The sequence below is a fragment of the Macrobrachium rosenbergii genome, chromosome 41, assembly GCF_040412425.1.
Source record: "Macrobrachium rosenbergii isolate ZJJX-2024 chromosome 41, ASM4041242v1, whole genome shotgun sequence".
Classification (NCBI taxonomy): Eukaryota; Metazoa; Arthropoda; class Malacostraca; order Decapoda; family Palaemonidae; genus Macrobrachium; species Macrobrachium rosenbergii.
Window position 1 is genome coordinate 47,355,675 of NC_089781.1, and position 22,500 is coordinate 47,378,174.

The 22,500-nt window shown below is 36.3% G+C and overlaps 1 protein-coding gene across 3 annotated transcripts in view; it reads right to left on the bottom strand.

The window, feature by feature from the left end:
* INPP5E (Inositol-3-phosphate synthase) overlaps positions 1 to 22,500 on the bottom strand; it is an 830,915-nt gene that overhangs the window by 643,758 nt on the left and 164,657 nt on the right. The window lies entirely within an intron of this gene.

The window sequence follows — 22,500 nt, forward strand, 5'->3', positions numbered from 1 at the left end:
TCACACTTGCCACGGTTGCATTTACTCCCATGTGAGCTTGTGAACAGTGATGCTCCCTTACTATCAATCTTGTGAGAAAACAACTTTTTGGCAGCAAGATTGGGAATTTTATTTCCGCCGCCTGTGCGACATGTTCCAATCTTCCTCTGCATCTTATAATACCTTCTTCCAAGAAGAGATTCAATTGTACTAATAAGGTCAATTTTGAAACTTTATCCCCTTTTCCAAAGCTTTATATTCTTCCGGAAAGTATTCCTTTTGTAAGAGTATAATCATTTTATTTTTAGCTTGTTGAAGTTCTTCCAGGGTTAAACTTCCAATTTTCCTACAGCCAGTTGATTTGCAATTGTGAATAAATCGCATTATCCAAGCTATAGTTTTACAAAATTTATCCACTCTACTAAATCTTTCCCAGGTCAGCAGATGGGTTTTTTCACTGTTCCCTACAAGATGGACCTGAATAACTTCCTGTGTTTGTGCTTCTTTCACCCATGTCCTGTCAATAGGATAGGTGTGGTTTTCTGATTTTAACCAGGGAGGTCCCTCCCACCAAAAGGAGTTATTTCTTACTTCTTCTGTCTTTTTTCCTCTAGTAATCCAGTCACTAGGGTTTTCTGAAGATGGGACGTAAGAAAAGACGATCCCCGCAGTTATAGAGTTAATTTCCAATACTCTGTTTTTCACAAATACTGGCAAATTATTCTTTGTCACTAACCATCCCAGGGCAACTTTACTATCAGACCAAATTATTATTTTCTCAAATTTATTTCCTTCAAAAGTTTCAACTATAAATTTACACAATCTTGCACCTAACAACAAAGCCATTAATTCTAATTTAGGTACAGTCAACTCTTTAATGGGTGCTACTCTACCCTTTGCCATAATCAGAGACGAAGTTTTCCCACTTGCTCGATAGGCCACACAACCATAAGCTGTTATGCTAGCATCACAGAAAATGTGGAGATAATCCGCTTTCTCCAGATTAGTGCTTCTGGAGAAGGAAATACTGAGACTTTTCTCTAAGTCATTGGACAACTCATTCCACTGTTTTAATAAAGGAACTGAAAGTAGATCATCCCATTTCAACTGCTGTTTCCACAAATCCTGCAAGAATATTCTAGCTCGTATCGTAATAGGGATAAGCACTCCTAAAGGATCATAAATTTGGGCAATTGCACTTAGAATTTCACGTTTTGTTTGACCGGTCTTAAGATGATTAGGTGTTATTGTTAGTTCATCACTAGAGATGTTCCAATTTAAGCCTAAGACTTTATAGGTTTGTTTCTCTTTTGATTTTATGTGATAGGCATCCGCGACAGTATTCAAAAGATCACTATTACTAGTCCATTCCTTTAAATACAAGTGCGCCTGTGCAAATATTTTGTTTGCACCAAAAAATAAGTCTATCAATTGATCTTCACTGTTGGACGTAAATTGAAGGTTGTCCACGTATAATCCCCCCTTCATCATATCCACCATCTCAGTACAGTTCGTATCTTTTCTAACAGCTGCCAGATGTGATTTAATAGTGGCATTCAACAGAAACGGAGAACACGTAGCACCAAACAACACCACCCTAAACCTATATATGATTAACTCGCTATTTGGATCCGTTGGGTCTTGCAACCATAAAAACCGTGTGTAGTTGCGGTCTTCTTCTCTCAATTGCACCATAAGAAATGCCTTTTCTATGTCACTAATACAAGCGTAGTTGTTAGTTCTGAACTGCAATAAGAATTTGAGCAAATCTGTCGTAATATGTGGTCCAGTCCACAGACAGTCGTTAAGACTCAATCCATTTTTACCTTGTCTCCAGGAACAGTCGAAAACTATTCTGATTGGAGTGGTGACACTATCTTTCTGTACACTATGATGTGCTAGATAATGACAATTTTCAACCGATTTGCTTTTATCTACCCTTTCAATGAACCCCCTATCCTCCTGATCCTTCAGGATTTTTTGATAGTGGTTCAGGTAGGCTTCATCTTTCTGAAATTTCGCACATTGTTGTTTAACCCGGCCCAACGCCATGCCATAATTGGATGGAAGCCTTGGCTTATTAGACTTCCATGGTAAGGCCACAACATATTGCTTCTCCATTTCAGAATATACAATGGTATTTTCAAAGTCTTCTAGAACCTTTCGATCATGTTCTCTCAATTCATTGCAGTCAATACCTACTTTATCTAAGTTCCACAAAATATCCAAATCATTCTTTACATCATTATCATATTTATGAGTAGCTTCAATTACTTCCTCGTTAATTGCTAGCTTTAACACAGTTACCTGGGTTTCCTGCACTGGAGGAGCATTACAGGACCCTGTCACAACATATCCAAATATGGTAGGTAACAATATCAATTTCCCAGCTTTTCTGAATCCGGGGTGTAAAATGTTATAGACATTATCAACGCCTACCAACATATCAATGGGTGCTTGCTTGTCCACAGGCAGATCGAAATCTTTGTCCGCTAGACAAATTTTGGTTTTACACAACGTTTTCAAATTTCGTTTAACGTTGAATTTCTTAGTATACTCTGGTAACTCGTCTACCACAATACAATCCATAATAATCAATCTACCCTTATAAGGTATGGAAACACTCACCGTCTCATACTCGTTCACAGGTTTGCTTGTCAAATAACCCCTTAAGACAATTTTCTCCATGCCTTTAGATCTATACTGCACGTCCTTAAGTGCTGACCTTCTGATAAAGGTTCGTTCCGCACAAGTGTCCAATAATCCACGAAGGCGTACTAAATGTCTTCCTTTACCCTTTAACACAATTGTGGCTGTTGGTAGAATGGACCTCTGCTTGGATTTCTGACCCTGATCACTTACGGAAAGTGTTCCAACTTGCACACCATTATTATTAGGTTTACTTGCTGGTTTATTTGCGGATTTAATTGTTGATTTACTTGGTTCGCTGGTTTACTTGGTTCGCTGGTTTGTTGTTTATCACACAACACACGATGATGTTTTAATCTACATCCGTTTCCACAACTTTGCTTTTCACAATCTACACTAAAGTGTTTATTCGATGCACACACAAAACACAATCGTAAAAACCCGAGACGACTCAGTCTCTTATCCCTACTGGCATAAGTTTTACACTGTGTCCACCAGTGTTCGCCTTCACACAATGCACATTTTCTTGCTTGTTGAGAACTAAATTTATTCACATTTCCTTTACTCTTAGGTCTAACAGATTGTGATTGATTCACTGTGAATGTAGATATTGTTGATAGAGTTCCAGGTTTATTTACATCCACTGAGACGAAAGATCTTAGATTGTGAATTTCTTCTTCTAGATATTTCTTAAATGTGTCAAATACTAGCCAATCATCTCCACATCTGCGTTTTACAGTTTCACTAACACTCTTAGGCAACTTACCATAAAGCAAAATAGTGTAAAGCTCATTCAACTCCAGGTTTTCACTCTCCAACGATCTTATCGAGCATTCAAAATTTGCTCTGAATGTTTGCAATGATTCTGAATTAGCAGATGGAGATTCCATTTCTAGTAATCTTCTTACCAGAACTCGCTTGATCTCATCCCTTTTCCCATAAGTGGCTTGGAGAAGAGATATAGCTTGTGAATAATTCGCAGCTTCCAACTTAAATCCTGAAATCAATTTTAGAGCATCTCCTGTGAGTAAGCTTTGCAGATATGAAAATTTCTGAATTGGCTCCAAGTCCCCTCGCTGGTGTACCGACACATTGTACAATTCCCAGAAGGAATTCCACTCCAACACATCTCCAGTATAATGTGGGAGATCCAATTTCGGCAATCTAATATTAATCTTAGGTGTGGTCGGAGGATTTCCAGGAGAACCGCTTCCTGATATCGCTGTTATGGCATTGATCAACTTATACCAATGTTCCCCAATTACTACTTCATACTCTGCTTGCTCTTCCACCTCATTCATTCGTTCTTCTTCAGTGGTTAAAGCTAATATCTTCTCATTCATTCTTGCACAGTCTTCATTTGTTTTATAAATAAATCTTTAATTGAAGACAATGTATTGACATTACCTGCAGCAATAGCAGAGTCTATCTTATTTATCCATTTGGTGATTACACCCTTGTAACCACCTCGTGACCTCACCAAAGCTTCTCTGTCCGTCATTTTCCCAATGATAATTATCAAATCAGCTAAAACCAATAAAAATTTTCAAATTTTCAGCAATTTCAACAAACAATGGTTTATGCAAAATATACAATTTAAGTATTTTCAACAATTTTCAATTTAATATATAACCACCCCATTAAATGCAATTAATTAACACACTTCAAGAGAAATTCACTTCTTCAAAACTTACCACAATAATTATATACAACTTATAACTAATGCAATGCTAGATGCGTAGTCCCTTATCCCCACCCCACTTGGTCCACTTATGCTATTACCATTCTCCTGAATCAGCATCACTGCTGACTCTTTCATATATTCTTCCCGCCAGTGTTTCAGAGGCTTCTTGAGTTAAATGAACTCCATCATTGCCTAGATCCTTCTCAGTGAGACCATTATTAATGATATAATAACCGGTTGACTTACGTAGCCTTTGGTTCAACCTATTTCGACTTCTTCGATATTCGTTATAGATTACATATCTCAGGCTTGTACGGGGTTCCACAGTAACGATATAGACTATCTTTACTCCATCCACATTGGAGATATCATTTGCAAGTTCTATGATATTATTCCTAATATCATTTGTTGATTCAGCATCTTCACTATCTATATCATTACTTCCTACAAAAAGCACAACTGCCTCTGCTTCACACCCCTTTACTTCTTCAGATGTGATATCATAACAAGTAGCACCACCTATTGAGTGTGTTATAAAATAAAGGGTTTCCTCTTCTTCATTTATTTTATCAAAGGCACTTTCCATTTTCCTTACCTGAGAATGTCCTAGGATCAGCACTATGCGTTTTTCTGTTTTTGTCATTTTCATTATCTGACATTTCTATGTCATTTCTACGCCTGATGTTTCTATGTCCAACATTGTTAATTCACTAAACTGTTCACTAAAGGAGAAAAATAGACCAAGCAAGGATGTAGGAAGGAACTACCTAATAATTATTTAGTGCATTATGTATATTATTTGCAACAGCACAACTATATTAAATTCCTTCCCATAGAGTTTTCGTTTTAAACAAACTTCAACTTAGCTGCTCGGTCATTAACAAGATGGCCGCCTGTGCGACAACATTATTCTTTATTAATGCCGAGACCAGCTTAACCCATAAATGGATGCCCGATCATTGACAAATGGCCGCCGTGTGCGACAACGATATTATCAATGTCAGTGCAAACTTACTAACACAACTCGAAAATTTCACCATAGGAAAGAACCAATTTATTAACTTCACTTTCAACTATTAATGAATTACCGAAATTCAACTTTCCAAAATTATTATTTCCACTTTAAATTATTTTTCAATAAAAATCACAACTAGTGGAAATTAATTTTCATACTTAAATGTTTTCAATTAGTGGCAACGATTAACACTGATCAATTCAAAATGTATAACGCATATAAAATTTTCAATCACTTAAGAGAAAGTTAAATTTTTTTTTCAAATACAAATTTCAACTTTTCGTCGTCGTAAATAGTCAAAATATAGTTAAACTTTTCTGAATCTAAAGAGAACGAGGTTACCAATTCAAATTCCTACTCGTGATTTCCTGCTACGATTGAAAATTACAAACGAAATCTCAAAATGAAATTTTTCAGAATAAGTTCATTAATCACTCAATTATAACAGATTATCATTAAATATTATCAAAATTTTAAATACAATTAACAATCAAATAGAGTGCAAACTACTAAAGGGAATGATAATCTCTTACTCACCAATTTTCCTCATATGTTTCACGGCAAAAAAAAAAAAAAAAAAATACGGTGTCAACGTTTTCCTGAATTGCCAATACCGACCTAGTCATAACAAACCCGACAAAACGAACACTTTCTCATGAAACTCAATATAGGTAAAAACATCTATAAACATTCACCTATAAACACCAATATCAAAGTTAAAAATATGCGTTATCAATCAGTTACCAATTATCAATCATCACCCGCAATAATCCTGGTCACGGCACCATTTATATATTTACTCAAAAGAATCCAAAATAGTAAACATATAGAATATTCAATCAATATGAAAACCTAAATTTACCCTGATTTGGTTCGCATATTACCAGGTTCATTAACAGATTTCAAGGATTCTTTTCTGTTCCTTTCATTCAATAAATCGAGAATTTGCGTTGTGTTCATGTATACAATTTAATTTACCATATCCTGTGATCGTATAAAATCATTGTTTGACCAGAAATAGATTATTTATATTTATTACTAACCTTAAAATATTTATTGTAAAATTTCCTATCCGGCAACCCGAAGAATAATCCTATTCATTTTACAAATGCCTGCCAGTAACAATATCTATAGTGCATGCATGCCCTTCAATATTATCACCTCAACAAAACACTTATAAAATCGTAAACTTAGCTGTAGCACATGATGGTAAGAACTCCTCTCGAAGCTGTGTTAATTCCTTCCCCCCTACTTTACGAGATACCGTAGGGTAACAATGACCCTCACTGTTAAACAACTGAGCCGGTACTGTCCGATTCTAACTCAAATCAGTCAGAGCTGACTGAAGTCCACGCATTGCGCGACCGCATTTACTAAAAACGACAATCCAATTAACAACTCGTTAAAGATTGCTTAGAGTCAAACAACCATTGAGTGTATTTTACTCTTCAAAAACACTTGACACAAAGAAATATTATATTATTACAAACAATTCAATACAACTTATATAATTTTCTACAGTCTAAATAAATGTTCATAATATTTCACAAACAAAAGAAAGCACATCCCGCATTGCATAATGTTCATAAAAAGGTATTTCAAAACCTTACAAAATAAAAGATAAATGACTGCTTACTGGTCTTTATAAATGGGCATGATACGCATCCACAAATATGTTGTCGTTGCCCTTAAGATGCGATGATTCCATCTTGATAAAGGGGCAGCTACAGACGCAAAATTTCGGCAGGACCTCCTATAATATGAAACCATACCCAAGAATCTTTTAAGAGATTTCCTAGTCTTGGGTTCTAGGTAATCAAGTATGGTGCTGACATCGGCAGTTTTAGGCCTAGCATTACCTCCACCAACAATATGCCCCAAGTAGGAAACAGTAGCCTGACCAAATATGGACTTTTTCAAATTGACTTTTAACTTAGCTTCCCTTAATCTTTCCAAGAGCTTGATCAAACGCTGCATATGTTCCTCCCACGAATCTCCTACTACCACTATATCATCTAAATATGCATATACTCCTTCTAAACCCCGGATTGTGTAGTTAATAATACGTTGAAATGTGGAGGGTGCATTGGTTAAGCCAAAGGGCATTACGGGTACCTCATACTGAAATAACCCAAAAGGGGTTATAAAAGCAGATATAAGCTTTGCTTTAGACATTAACTCTACCTGATAATACCCCTTGAGGAGATCTATTTTTGTTACTTGCTTAGCCTGGCCCACCGAGTCTATGAGGTCACCTAGCCGTGGTAAAGGGTAACTATTCTTAACAGTAACAGACTTTACTCTCCTGTAATCTGTACATAGTCACATACTGCCATCCTCCTTTGGTACCAACAGACAGGGAGAATCCCACAGTGACTTGCTAGGTTTAGCTAATCCAGCTCTCAGAGGATAGTTTACTTCTTCTCTCAGTACTAGTTTCTTGGCGGGGCTGATGCAGTAAGGGTGCTGCCGTATTGGAGTAGTTCCTGGTAGAAGGTCTATATCATGGGTGAGAACTGTGCATCGACCTGGATTTTCCCCATACAGGTCCAAGCAAGAGTTAATGAGGTTTTGGAGTTCCTGTGACTGATGAGAAGAAAGATGCTGCAAGGAATATTTTATGTCTTTTGGAGCAGCACAATTGTCTACTGAACGCCAAGAATGAACAAAATCAGGTTCACTTACTTCAGGTGTCTGAAGCTTATTAAAATTAATGCTTACAATTTTGTCTCCACAACCAGTTTCAGAATTCCTTGAATGATACCTTTTAAGCACAATTACATGGATAAGTTGAGTTTTTTCTTCTATCAGGAGTTTCAATCACATATGTATTTCTGAGCTTCGGACCTATGTCACCCGGTGAAATTCCATCAAGCACGAATTTCTAGGTATAAACATTGCTAAATATACCAGAGAAAAAAGCTATTACGAATGCTGGGTTACTACCCCCAGATCGATCATCTAAAATGAAATAGACGTCGGTATAGGTAAGGGTGAGTGAATATTGCCACTGCCACAGGACTGTACTCTGTAGACAACCCAATGTCAAAAACCCCGGAACGTGAAGGGTCAACCCAACGCCAGCACTCACCTGACCGCCAACCGATGACCCCAGCGCCATCTGTACCCATTCCATTCTAGCACACGTTGTTGACCACACGTTTTTTCTTGTGCTCGATATTTTGTGCCTTTATTTGGATTACCATGTCTTCCAGTGAATTCACCGCTACTAAGTTAAGTATCATCTTCTTGTGGGGTTTTCTTGTTATTGAGGCTTTTATTTGGCCCTTAATTTAATAATTACAGGGTCAAATATCCGGCGTTCCCCTGCGTTTGCTTTGCCTCCGCCATGGTGACCTTGGGGTACGCCTTTGCAGCTTGTTTCTGCAGAGGTTTCTCTGGGTCATTTACATTTTCCTCATGTTTCATATTTACCACCTTCAGGAAGTTCCTTTTGGAGGTATTTTTCTGCGTCGGGCGGGATCTGGTGCCAGTATTAGTATCTTCTCATTGGGGAGGCTTCCTCCTGCTATTTTGTTTCTTTAATTCCTTTCTTGCGTGCACCCGGCTCTCGCGTGAGTAGAATTTGTACTCCAAGGTGGTACTATCTTGCTGTCAGTTTTTCTGAATTCTGGTATAATGGATGACATGGATATTTATGGATTTAATTTTACCCTGGCTTGGCGTCAGGAGCGGCCATTTTGGTTGCCCACTTCCTGTTCGCCTCGCTCTGTTAGGCCATACCCCTAGCATAAGTTTTTATTGTTTTATATATTTGAATTATATTACATGTAATTGTGTTATTTTGGTTAACTTTAGCAGTACATATCAGCGTTTAGTGATCCTAGCCTAGCCCTCTCGTTCCAATCGGTGGGTTAGGCTGTTTAGGTTAAGCTTTTTTCCTTGTCTCAGCTTCCTTCTCTCCCGACTGTGTCGCTTGAGTCGCGGAGGAGGCGTGGGTTGGTTGAGGGAGTTCCTGGTTCGTTGTTCCATCCGACCGTGCCGCTTGTTTTGGGTGTGCTTGGGCCTCTGAGACCCCCTCCTCCACCTATGGGGGGAAGGATCTCCACAGTATCTTGCCCTTCTGCCCTATGTGTCGGTTGTCGGTTGGCCTTCTGCACGGGAATTTCTCTCCCTTCCCCTCCCCTTCCTCCCCTCTCATCCCTTCTCCCTGTCTGGGCTTTGCCTTCAGGGAAAGGTGAGAGTTTGGGTTGCTGTAGGCTTGTGTTATTAGCCTGACCTCCCTTAGTACTTTTGGCTGGTGTCTTATCCTCCCTGCGCGTGGGAAGTCGATACGCTAGTTTCGGCGCCCCGTGGGGAGTTTCGGTCAGTGTCTGGGGATTTCCTCCATCCACTTGGCCTCTATCCCTTGACTCCACCATTTGTTTCTCCCTCCCTGCTAAAGCTTGTGGTGTATCATCCCCTCCCCGCGTGTGGGACGTCGGTCTCTTACGGCCATCACCCCGTGGGGGGCCTAGTCCGGTTCCCAGTTGAGTGTCACCCATCCTCCTGGCCTCCGTATTAGCTTCACCCACTTCGCTAGTGTCTCGTTTGTTCGCCTTCCTCCGGGTTTGGTTGAACTCCGGACACATCCAGGGTTATGCTCTTCCTAACTGATCCCGTTCCGCTGGTCTCCGGTCCTCCCGTTGCTCTCGTGCCTGTTACCACTCCGGTGGTCTTGGTTTTCAGTAGGTTGGCTTGATTCACGCCTCGTTCTCCCATATGTGTGGGAACTGATTTAGTAGTGAATTCACTCCGCCCCCTCCGCTGTACCAGTGGCGGAGGTAACGGGATATCTGAGGTTTCCGCACCGGAACATCACGACCAGCTGTGTACTGCTATCCCATGTCGTTAACCATTTATTTCCCTGCCGGACTCCGGCAGCAATCCCTTTTTATATTTATTCTATTTTATGAGTTGCATGTCTTAGGTTAAGGTGTTCTATTTCCGTCGGAAAGTCTCCGGCGTTCCTTAACTTTATGGTCATGTATTACTTTTAATTTGCTTCACCGTTCCGCCGGGCTACTCCGACAGGTCCAGTAATTAACTATTCGCATGTCCCATTACCTGCTCTAGTTTAAGGCCCCTATCTCCGCCGGGTCTACTCCGGCGCGCCTTAAGTTAGCATACTCATGTACTGTCTATCCACTTACAGATGGTACGCTGTCAGGAGGCCAGGTGTACTGCAGTGCTGCACCAGCCCTACAGTCATGTTGTCTGCCGCTCCCACTCCGGGTGTGCAGTCCGGGTGCGGGATTTGATCATTTGGCACCCGGACGGCTGTGAAGTTTGCTACGCTCTGTATGAGCAGGTTCAGGACGAGTCGGTAAACTTAAAGTTACTGCCTTTAGTTTACCCGTTTGCTTTGCTTTTTTAGTGAATTATAAGGTTCTTGACATATCCCTTATATATATATCATTTCTCTTAGTGTCCGGTTTAGTAAGTCCTTGTTTTCTTCCAGGCCGACCAGACTTCTCGTGATGCTTCCTTGGCCACCCTTAGGGCTTGGGTGGGTGGCTTTGGGAGGAATGTCCCGTTGGGGAAGCCATATGTGCTTTCAGAGATCATCTGCAACCTCCTCTACCCCGGCGCCCGGATCGCTGTGGCTGTTCCTTCCGAAGTCGCCGCCCCCTTGATTGAACAGATCCGGGTAGAGACTCAGCCCTCCCAGGATGACAGCTTGTACTTGGAAGTATCGGAGGAAGTGGCGGCCATCAATCTCGACTTGGAGCCTATGAATACCGAACCGGACCAGGAGATAGGTAGGGAGGTAAGTGAGGCAGGGGGAGCGGGCACCCTTTTTGATTCCACTTCATCTTCAACATCTTCTTTCAGGGTTTCCAAAAGTCTTCTTACCTTGAGGACAGGTCAAGATCGGCTGTCCCCAAGGTGAAAAGACTTTGAAGTTGAAAGGCTATAAGTCCTCAACCTCCCGCAAGGCAACTCCTTTCCTCCTGTGAAGCCACGGGCTGCTAGTCCGGTGGCTTCCACAAGCAAAACCACTCCCTGTTAAGGGGTCGAGATCTAGGACAGCCAAGGCTAGCCCTCCTCTTCTGCCTGCTTTTATCCAGAGGCATTCGCAGATATACTGCTTAAGAAATTTAACAAAAAAGTTGATGCGAAGTTGGATAAGCTCACGGAAAGGCTGCAGAGCCAGGAGAGTATGCTCTCCGGGTTCATGAGCTCCGGTGGTTCATCACTGTCCCACCCCATTCCGGATGCCTCCACTCTTCCTCCCTTTGACAAGGGAAATCCTTGGCGTTTGGCCCTTCATGCTCCCCTAATTAGCCTAGCTTCAGGTGCCAGGATATCGGAGCTGTCCGCTCTCTCTAGAGGTGCGAATCGTGGATTTCCTCCCGTCAGGAGAAGTTCTTCTTTCCCCGGATCAGAAGTTTTTAGCAAAAAATGAAGACCCTCAGGTTAGGTGGTCTCCTTGGAAGGTTATTCCTCTTCCACAGGATCCATCTTTATGTCCAGTTACTACCCTAAGGGCTTATTTACAGGGAACTTCTCAGGTTTTGTCTGGTCCTCTTTTTATCAGGGGAAAAAGGAGGAACGCTTTCCTTAAAAGCTATCAGACAACAGATTCTTTATTTCATTAAACAGGCTAACCCGGATTCAGTACCTAAGGTTCATGATATCCGAGCAGTGGCCACCTCCACTAATTATTTTCATAATATGAATTTTGAAGAGCTTAAAAAGTATACGGGTTGGAAATCTCCATCAGTGTTTAAGCGCCACTATCTTAAATCACTGGAAGCTCTGAAGTTCCCTACAGTGGCTGCAGGGAGCATTGTCCCTCCGCCCTAGTTAATTAATATTTTCACCCTGTCTTCTTCCCTCCCGCCTGCCTGCCTCATTTATTTACCCTGCCATCTTCTCCTAGGTCAGGCATGCTTCACAGCCTGACTCCTGATATTGTGATGTTGTACATTTTTTATGGTGTTAGTCTTTAAGTCTTTGACATGTTATATTTTTGTGATTTAGTCTTAAGTCAGTGGGTACCTTTATATATGTTTCATTGTTAACTTTAGTCTTGGTACCTTCCAACTGTTGTCTTGATTGTTATCCCTAATTATTATTCAATCTTACTGTTCATGCTCCTTTTTGTATATTTTTGATAGTGGGATAATTAAAACTAATTTAGTACTGGTGCTTTTATATATGTCCACCTATCTACTTGTCCCTTTTAGACTTTCACCAAGCTTAGTATGTTTCTCTGTTATGATTTCACCGGGTGACACAGGTCCGAAGCTCAGAAAAGGGATTTTGACAAAGGAAAATCTATTTCTGAGGGAGGACCTGTGTCACCCGTGACCCTCCCAGATTCAGTTTCCCCTGCTAGGCATACCAAGCTTGTTAGGGGTGCTAGCCTGGAATGGGTACAGATGGCACTGGGGTCATCGGTTGGCGGTCAGGTGAGTGCTGGCATTGGGTCGCCCTTCACGTTCGGGGTTTTGACATTGGGTTGTCTACAGAGTACAGTCCTGTGGCAGTGGCAATATTCACTCACCCTTACCTATACCGACATCTATTTCATTTTAGATGATCGATCTGGGGGTTGTAACCCCAGCATTCCTAATAGCTTTTTTCTCTGGTATATTTAGCAATATTTATACCTAGAAATTCGTGCTTAATGGAATTTCACCGGGTGACACAGGTCCTCCCTCAGAAATAGATTTTTCCTTTGTCAAAATCCCTTTGTTATTAACCCATTCCTGTCCAATTGACGTAATATTACGCAACAACCCCCTACCCCCCTTCTTTTCTGACTGACGTAATTTTACGTAAAATTTACCAACCTTTTTCATACGTCTGGTAGGGGTAAATTTTTTTTATTTTCGAACAGTTGGTGGTTTCCATAGGCTAAAGCATACCTTGGACCGTGTAACTCAGGCATCGATACGCCAGGCAAGCAGTCCGTATACTGCGCATGCGCAAATCCCTGGCATAGTAAATTTCTCACAATGAAATCAACTGATCCTACCCACGTTTCTCTCTCGTATCTTACATTTTTTTTTTTATAAAATGTAGGATTACATTATTGGAAACACTGTTTCGTATCCTCTATTTTCTATAAATTTTTTAGTTCCTCTACTGTGCATGCGCAAATCCATGGCGTAGTAAAATTCTCACAATGACATCAGCTGATCGCACTCCACGCAGGCCTGGCAGGCCACACTTCTGTCAGAGACCATGCGTACAAGGTTGGGTAAACACGTGTGGCTGTTTACATACAGCGACGTCAATCGAGAACAGTTTCAACATGCTTTCGCAAAGTTTTTACGGTAAAACTAGCGGAAAACGCAAGTTAGTGCATCACATAAGAGACGTCTGGATTTTAGGCAGGGCTCTGAATCTCATTTTTCATTATCATATATATCGATATTTAGAGAATTTTGTTGGCTTTCTCATAAAAATAATTCATTCACCTAACTGTTATAGCTTTTGAGCTACGAACGATAATGTTGACAACAGTAACATTTTTTTCTTTTCGAACAGCTTATAACGTCAAAATGAAACTGTTGCTGTTACCAAAGCCATTGTTCTTGACTCTCACTTTATTCCTCAACCTTTCCTCTACATTTTTGTATATTTACAAAGTAATTTCTATGAAAAATCTGAGGTAGGGCTCTTCAAAAAAATTATCTAGCGATAATTCTCACCGTATGCCTGGCGCGCTCTGTTTTTCTTACCCACTTTTCTATCAATTTTTCACCAACCGGACTTATTCGTTTTTCATTGTTTTATATATCAATATTTAGAGAATTTTCTTGGCTTTCTCATAAAAAATAATTAATTCGCCTAACTGTTATAGTTTTTGAGCTACGAACAATAATGTTGACAACGGTAACATTTTTTTTCGTTTCAATCAATTTATAACGTCAAAATGAAACTGTTGCCGTTACCAAAGCCATTTTTCTTGACTCTCACTTTATTCTACAACTTTTCCTCTACATTTTCGTATATTTACAAAGTAATTTCTATGAAAAATAACCGAGATAGGGCTCTTCAAAAAAAACTTTTTTCTAGCAATAATTCTCACCATGCGCCAGGCAAATCGCTCTGTTTCTTACCCTCTTTTCTATCAATTTTTTCACCAGCTGGACTTATTCGTTTTTCATTGTTTTATATATCAATATTTAGAGAATTTTCTTGGCTTTCTCATAAAAAATAATCCATTCGCCTAACTGTTATAGCTTTTGAGCTACGAACGATAATGTTGACAACAGTAACATTTTTTTTTGTTTCAATCAATTTATAACGTCAAAATGAAACTGTTGCCGTTACCAAAGCCATTTTTCTTGACTCTCACATTATTCTTCAACTTTTCCTCTACATTGTCGTATATTTACAAAGTAATTTCTATGAAAAATAACCGAGATAGGGCTCTTCAAAAAAAACTTTTTTCTAGCAATAATTCTCACCATATGCTGGGCAGAGCGCTCTGTTTCTTGCCCTTTTTTCTATCAATTTTTTCACCAGCTGGTCTTATTCGTTTTCCATTCTTTTATATGTCGATATTTAGAGAATTTTGTTGGCTTTCTCATAGAAAATAATTCATTCACCTGACATTCGTAGTTTTTGGGTTAGGAACGAAAATATAAAAATAAGTAAAGATTTTTTTTTTTGTGAACTCACATTTTTTTGTATTTAGAGGGCTGGGACTCTTATTCTGACTATTCCACCATAAAATATAAACATTTAGAAAAAAAGGACAGCAAAATGAACGTTGTTGGCATAAAATTTCTATTTTTGCTGAATTTTCAGAAATAATTATTTTTCGCACTGTCGAGCGCTCCCAGACACATCGGGGCTCATGTGCCCTCAGTGATGTGATAACTATGCAGATATGAAAGGGTTAACAGTTTTAATTACCTCATATGGACCAAAGAACTTTGATGTAAAGGGTGACCCAGAGATAGGAAAATATGCCAACACCAGATCCCCTGTATTAAATTTTCTAATTTTTGCTTTCCAATCATGAAGGTCTTTCATCTTCATCTGAGCTTTACATAGATTTTCACTGGCTATTTTAGGGACCTTGGAAAGGGTTTCTTTTAATTTCTCCAAGTATTGCTGTACAGTTGCAGTCTGGTTAGAGCTAGGAGGTTTCAGCCATTCATCTTTAATTAATGCAAGGAGCCCTCTTAATAATCTTCCATAGACCATCTCAAAAGGCGAAACCCCAAGTGATTCCTGGGGTGACTCACGTATGGCAAACAACAAATATTTAATTCCCTCATCCCAATCAAGACTACTTGCTAAACAAAACTTCCTCAACATGCTTTTAAAGGTCTGATGCCATCGTTCAAGGATTTCCTGAGATTCCGGATGATATGCGGATGATAAACTATGATTAATATTCAACTCCTTAAAGATTTTGGAAAAGAGATTGCTTGTAAAATTAGAACCACAATCGGTCTGGATATCCTTTGGGATCCCATAAGTAGAAAAGAAACTAAAAAGGTGTTTTACAATATTTTTAGCAGATATATTCTTAAGAGGAATGGCCTCTGGAAAACGGGTGCTGGGACACATGAGGGTTAATAAATACTGGTTACCACCTTTTGTCTTGGGTAAGGGTCCAACACAGTCTATTACTAATTTCTCAAAGGGCTCGTGTGGAACTAACACAGGCTGTAAAGGAGCTTTAGGAATTACCTGGTTAGGTTTGCCAGCTGTTTGGCATACTTGACATGTCTTTATGAAATCTCTTACATCCTTCCTTAAATTAGGCCAATAGAATTCATCAAGTATCTTGTAATAAGTTTTATAGTTTCCCAAATGACCACCTGGACCCGCGTGTGCAACTTCCATTATATGACTACGTACTGAAGTAGGGACAACTATTTGGTATTTTTCCACTCCATGTGTCAAGATTTCAATAGTTCGGGGGGCGGTAAAAGCGCATTAAGATATCATTATTATGATAAAAAGGAGATTTATTCAAAAATTTCATATCAACAGACTTATCATGCAAATAATATAAAGATGGATCAGACCTCTGAGCAACTATAGTTTATCCCTAGACATTGTATTACTTAAAAGATCTCCATCTACTTCAACTTCAAGGACATCTGCTTTTTCTCCAGCTTGGGATTGAGTAACTATATGGGTTGGGGCTTGGTCAGTATCTACTTTCTCATCATTCGTGTCATTCATTGGAATATCAGAGACAATCAAATTTGGAATTATTAATTTCCCAGCTAAATCATTGCCTAATAGCAGTGCAACCCTTCTACTGGCAATTCTTTATCAATCACCCCTAGTTCAACTTTTCCTTTTACAAGCGGACAATCAAGGTAGACATTTGCAAGAGGAATTGTTGATATTCCAGTTAGAGCCTTCACAACAACTTTCTCACCAGTTAGATTCTTCTTAACATTTGGTAAAGCCTTATTATACAACAAAGTTAAAGCAGCCCTAGTGTCTCTTAATATAGTGACCTTATTCATTTGTCCTTCCTCCCCCAAGGCTATTAACCCTTCAGACTTAAAGTCATCAAACACATCAGATACATTTGCACACACATGCGAAACAGGTTTACTTAGGGAGGTTGGAAAACTTACTTTAGGTTGCATAAAAGAATTGCGGAATTTATCAGATCCTTTACATTTAGGTTCTTTACAATTATGAATTGTATATCCCTCTCTCTTACAATAACTACATTTAACCTTGTCAGGAACTTTAGGATTATCATCCAAAATCTGTTGGGGTTTTACTGAAACTGGTTTTACAAGTCTCAGGTCATTTATTGGGAACAAACCTCTGGACTAATGAATAAGTATCAGCCAAGGAAGCAGCCTTCAATAAATTCTTTTCTTGCCTGTCTTCGATATACAGCATTACATTAGGGGGAAGTTTCCTTTTAGATTCTTCGAGAACAATTACATTCATTAGGTCATCAAAAGTAGTTACTTCGGCACACTTAAGCCATTTCTTAAAAGCTCTAAGCTTGTCAGAAGCAAATTCTAGAAAAGTTTGAGTGTTGGATTTGCATAGGTTACGAAATGCCTGTCGATATCCTTCCTCTGTTACGGAAAATGCATCTAAAATTGCCTTTTTGACGTGTTCATAGTCATTAGTATCGTCTAGATGCCTAACAACCGTAGCAGCTTTCCCTGACAATTTAGGTTTAATGAGCCATACTCACTGTTCAATACGCCAATTAAGATGCTGAGCAGTTTCTTCAAATATCCTAAAATAATCTTCTGGATCGAACTCTGTGAAGAGGGGAACTAATTTTATATTTTTTGTCAAGTCAAAAGGTAATGATTCTTTTTCAGATTGTCTATATTTGAGATTAATACCAGCCTTCTCTTGTTCCACCTTAAGAGCTAAACTAGCTTGTAATTCTAACCTAGTTTTCTCCATTTCGTCTCTAGAAGCCTGCAAAGATAATTCTTCTTGTTTTACCTTAACAGCTAAACTAGCTTCTAATTCTAACCGAGCTTTCACCATTTCAAGCTTTTCTCTTTCTTCTCGTAGAGATGACTCCCTTTTCTCTCTTTCTTCTTTTAGAGATAACTCCATTTTCTCTCTTTCTTCTTTTACAGATAACTCCATTTTCTCTCTAACAGCTCATAAAGCTAATTCTTCTTGTTTTAAAGATAACTTCGCTTTTTCATGCTCTACTGCAAGACGTTCAAACTCTAGCTTTTGTTCAACTGTGATGAAAGTAGTTTCTGGAACAAGATACTGTCTAGCCTCAATACCCCAGGACCCAATATGCATATAATGCTCTATTATAACCTTCCTAATCTCAGACTTACGCATGCTAGAACATACATCAATGTTTAAATGCCTAGCTATTTCAATTAAGTCTGATTTCTTAGCACAGGTTATAGTGTGCAATTCAGAAGAAGGATCGGCCACAAACTTTTGTGTATCAAATTTCACCATTGTGGGAAAAAAAAGGAAACTTCAAAAATGATGGAAACAACCAAATTAAAGTTTTACACTGGTTAAATTAGGACCATAATTATTAGCTAAGTAATAACCACGAAAGTATAAACCTCAACACAGATTAAAAACAAAAGGCTTATACACAAACATCTTAAATATTTGAAAACTGAATAAGGACGCACTAGAAGTATTTCACCCCCGGTTCTACCCGAAATGAAGTCAAAAGGAAGCACAATGGCTCAGCTAACAACTGTAACTTACTCCACCTCGATTAGAATGGTAACTTTACATATATATGTCAGGCATTGCAAAAGATTCATTCTATACCCCATGGACAAAATGAATAACGCATGGTACTGGTATCTATGGACCCAGGGAAAGACTATACGCATGTGAAAGTCACAAAGTAATAAGATATATAAGGAACTTGTAAACAATGGAACAGCAGATTAACTAGTTAACCAACACACAGTCTCGGTTGGGAAAGAAAAAGGGAGGGTAAAAACCATTACACAGTCACCGGCAGACATTTACAATACAGAACGGCCGTTTTCTGTCACCGAGAATTTACACACAATAATGTAAATAAATTATTCGGTCTAGCAAACACAAAAAACAGTCACCTAACGAAGTAGAATTCAGAATGTTTTCATCAAATAAGGTTGAATAACAAATTACTGATTAAATGTAAAACCACTATCAACTGACAATTAACGAGGTTGTCAAATAGTATATCATATAAAGATAATATCATCCTGGTCAGTCCCCCATTATATTGTTACAGATATAATAGACATTGTATTACTCAAAGTAAAGTTAATTTTATACCCTTACGTTCAGTAGACTATATCAATAAAGAAATATAAAAAAGTAAGTGAATGATAATACGACAGTACAAAAGTTACATATTATTTATTTACAAATTATTAACAGCAAACTAGAAAACAAGAAAAGTAAATTATCATGAACTGGAAACCTTAGAACAAAATACAATTTATTATTCAACCCTTACAATACAAAACTTATACTTATGCTATTGACATGTCAAACAAGGTAAACTGCTTCCCTGCCGGATACCAGGTTCTGGTGAGCTGAGTGGAGGCTGACGATAGAAGTGAAACAGTAGTCGTAGAAATGTAGGTTGGGTGGAGATAGAGTAAAAGCAAGGAGTTTAAAAACAGGAATAACCACTACTTAGGAATGACAATAGAAAAATAGTATATGAAGGGAAACAGACAAAATATAAACACGAAACTTAATTATACAATAAAATGTTGAAGGTGTTTTATATATATATATATATATATATATATATATATATATATATATATATATATATATATATATGTATATATATATATATATATGTATGTATATATATATATATATATATATATATATATATATATATATATATATATATATATATATATATATATATATATATATATATATATATATATATATATATATATATATATATATATATATATATATATATATATATATATATATATATATATATATATATATATATATATATATATATATATATATATATATATATATATATGTATGTATGTATGTATGTATGTATGTATGTATGTATGTATGTGTGTATGTATATATATATATATATATATATATATATATATATATATATATATATATATATATATATATATATATATATATATATATATATATATATATATAGGCAGTCCACCGTTTATGAACCAGGGTCCGGGGAATCAGGACTTACTGACGTTCTGAGGTTCAAGATGCTTTTCAGATATATTCATCAGAAATTATTTCCCGTTTACAACGCATGTTCCAGGGTTCTGACGCATCGTCGGCAGAAGACGCCGCGATCCAACGGAAGAAATATGGCTCCAAAACGGCAGAATAAAAATTTGGAGGTTTTTGATGAAAACTCAATAAAAATGCAGTTTACATCGTTTTCAATACACCCAGAGTATATTAAAAACACCTGAGGTCAGGTTTTCTTAGGATTTTTGACAATTTTCCGTCATGGTGATTTTTCACTAAAAATTTTTATGATGATTTTATAAAATAGACGAATTGGCATAAGAACGGAACCCCGTAAATAGTAAACCAGGGACTGCCTGTATATATATATCTAAATATTATATATATATATATATACATATATATATATATATATATATATATATATATATATATATATATATATATATATATATATATATATATATATAAATATATATATATATATATATACAGGTATATATATACATATATATATATAATATATATATATATATATATATATATATATATATATATATATATATATATATATATATATATATATATATATATATATATATATATATATATACATATATATATATATATATATATATATATATATATATATATATATATATATATATATATATATATATATATATATATATATATATATATATATATATATATATATATATATATATATATATATATATATATATATATATATATATATATATACATATATATATATATATATATATATATCTAAAGGTATATATATATATACAGTGAACTGCCCAGTATTCATGGGAATCGTCCCACACCCCCAAAATAGGTCAAACCCACGAATGCTTAAAACCCTCTAAAAACACTTAGAACTGCCCATTTTGATAGCTTAAACCAAGAAAAACCCTGTAAAAATGCTTATACCTGAGTATTTTAATAGTTTTATCACAAAAAGTGCATTTATTCATGAAAATTATGTGAAAATACAGTAATTAGTGAATATTTCTCAGTGAAAAATACCACGAATGGGCAAATTTTCTGCAAAAAATGGCTAGATATGTTCCACAGAGAAACCTGAAAAATCGTGAGTCCATGAACCATAAGAACGCTTGAATAAAGGGGGTTTACTATATATATATATATATATATATATATATATATATATATATATATATATATATATATATATATATATATATGTATATATATATATATATATATATATATATATATATATATATATATATATATATATATATATATATGTATATATATATATATATATATATATATATATATATATATATATATATATATATATATATATATATATATATATATATATATATATATATATATATATATATATATATATATGTATATATGTATATATGTATATGTATATATGTGTATGTATGTATGTGTGTATATATATATATATATATATATATATATATATATATATATATATATATATATATATATATATATATATATATATATATATATATATATATATATATGTATATATGTATATATATATATATATATATATATATATATATATATATATATATATATATATATATATATATATATATATATATATATATATATATATATATATATATATATATATATATATATATATATATATATATATATATATAAACTCCTCGTATTTGTGGGGATGCATACCACAACCCTCCCCCCTCACAAATATTTAAAACCCGCAAATATTTAGAACCCTTCTAAAAACACTTAGAACTGCCAATTTTGATAGTTCAAACATACAAATAATAAAAATGCTTATACAGGTATTATCCTACATACTATGGGGTTAGGTTCCAAAAATCCCATCGTTTGCTGGAAAAGGCGTATCTCGAATATAGCCTAGCCTACACTAAGGTATTCAGTACCATGTACAGTACAGTATACACATATGGTAGCCTAGCCTACACTATAAATTATATTCTATACATACATGGTATACTAATTATTAATATCAGCTAATTCTGGAGGTTCATGCAGATTTACTTATGATAATTTAATACAAAGAGAAACTGAATAAAAAACAAGAATTATCTTAGCCTACACTATGGTATATCATATACATATACAGCAGCGTAGCCTACATTATACTGCACTCTGTATTCACATATCATATTATAAAAACATCAACATAATGAATATGCATCTTTTCCCTGGATCTTTTAAAATGTTATACAGTACCTTAATTCACTGTATCCAATAATACTGTATATATTCTTATATTGCTTTTGTATTATAAGTTGCTATCATAGCGATCAATGTTTAGGTTTGGAAATTGTTTATGCGGTGTTTATTTTGCCGTATTTAACCAAGGCCACTTTATTTAACTCAGTTCAGAGCGCTTTTCTTGTTTCTAGTTGGCGTAAATGAATCTCTAGATACTTTATTCATAATGGGCAAGGCTATCTTT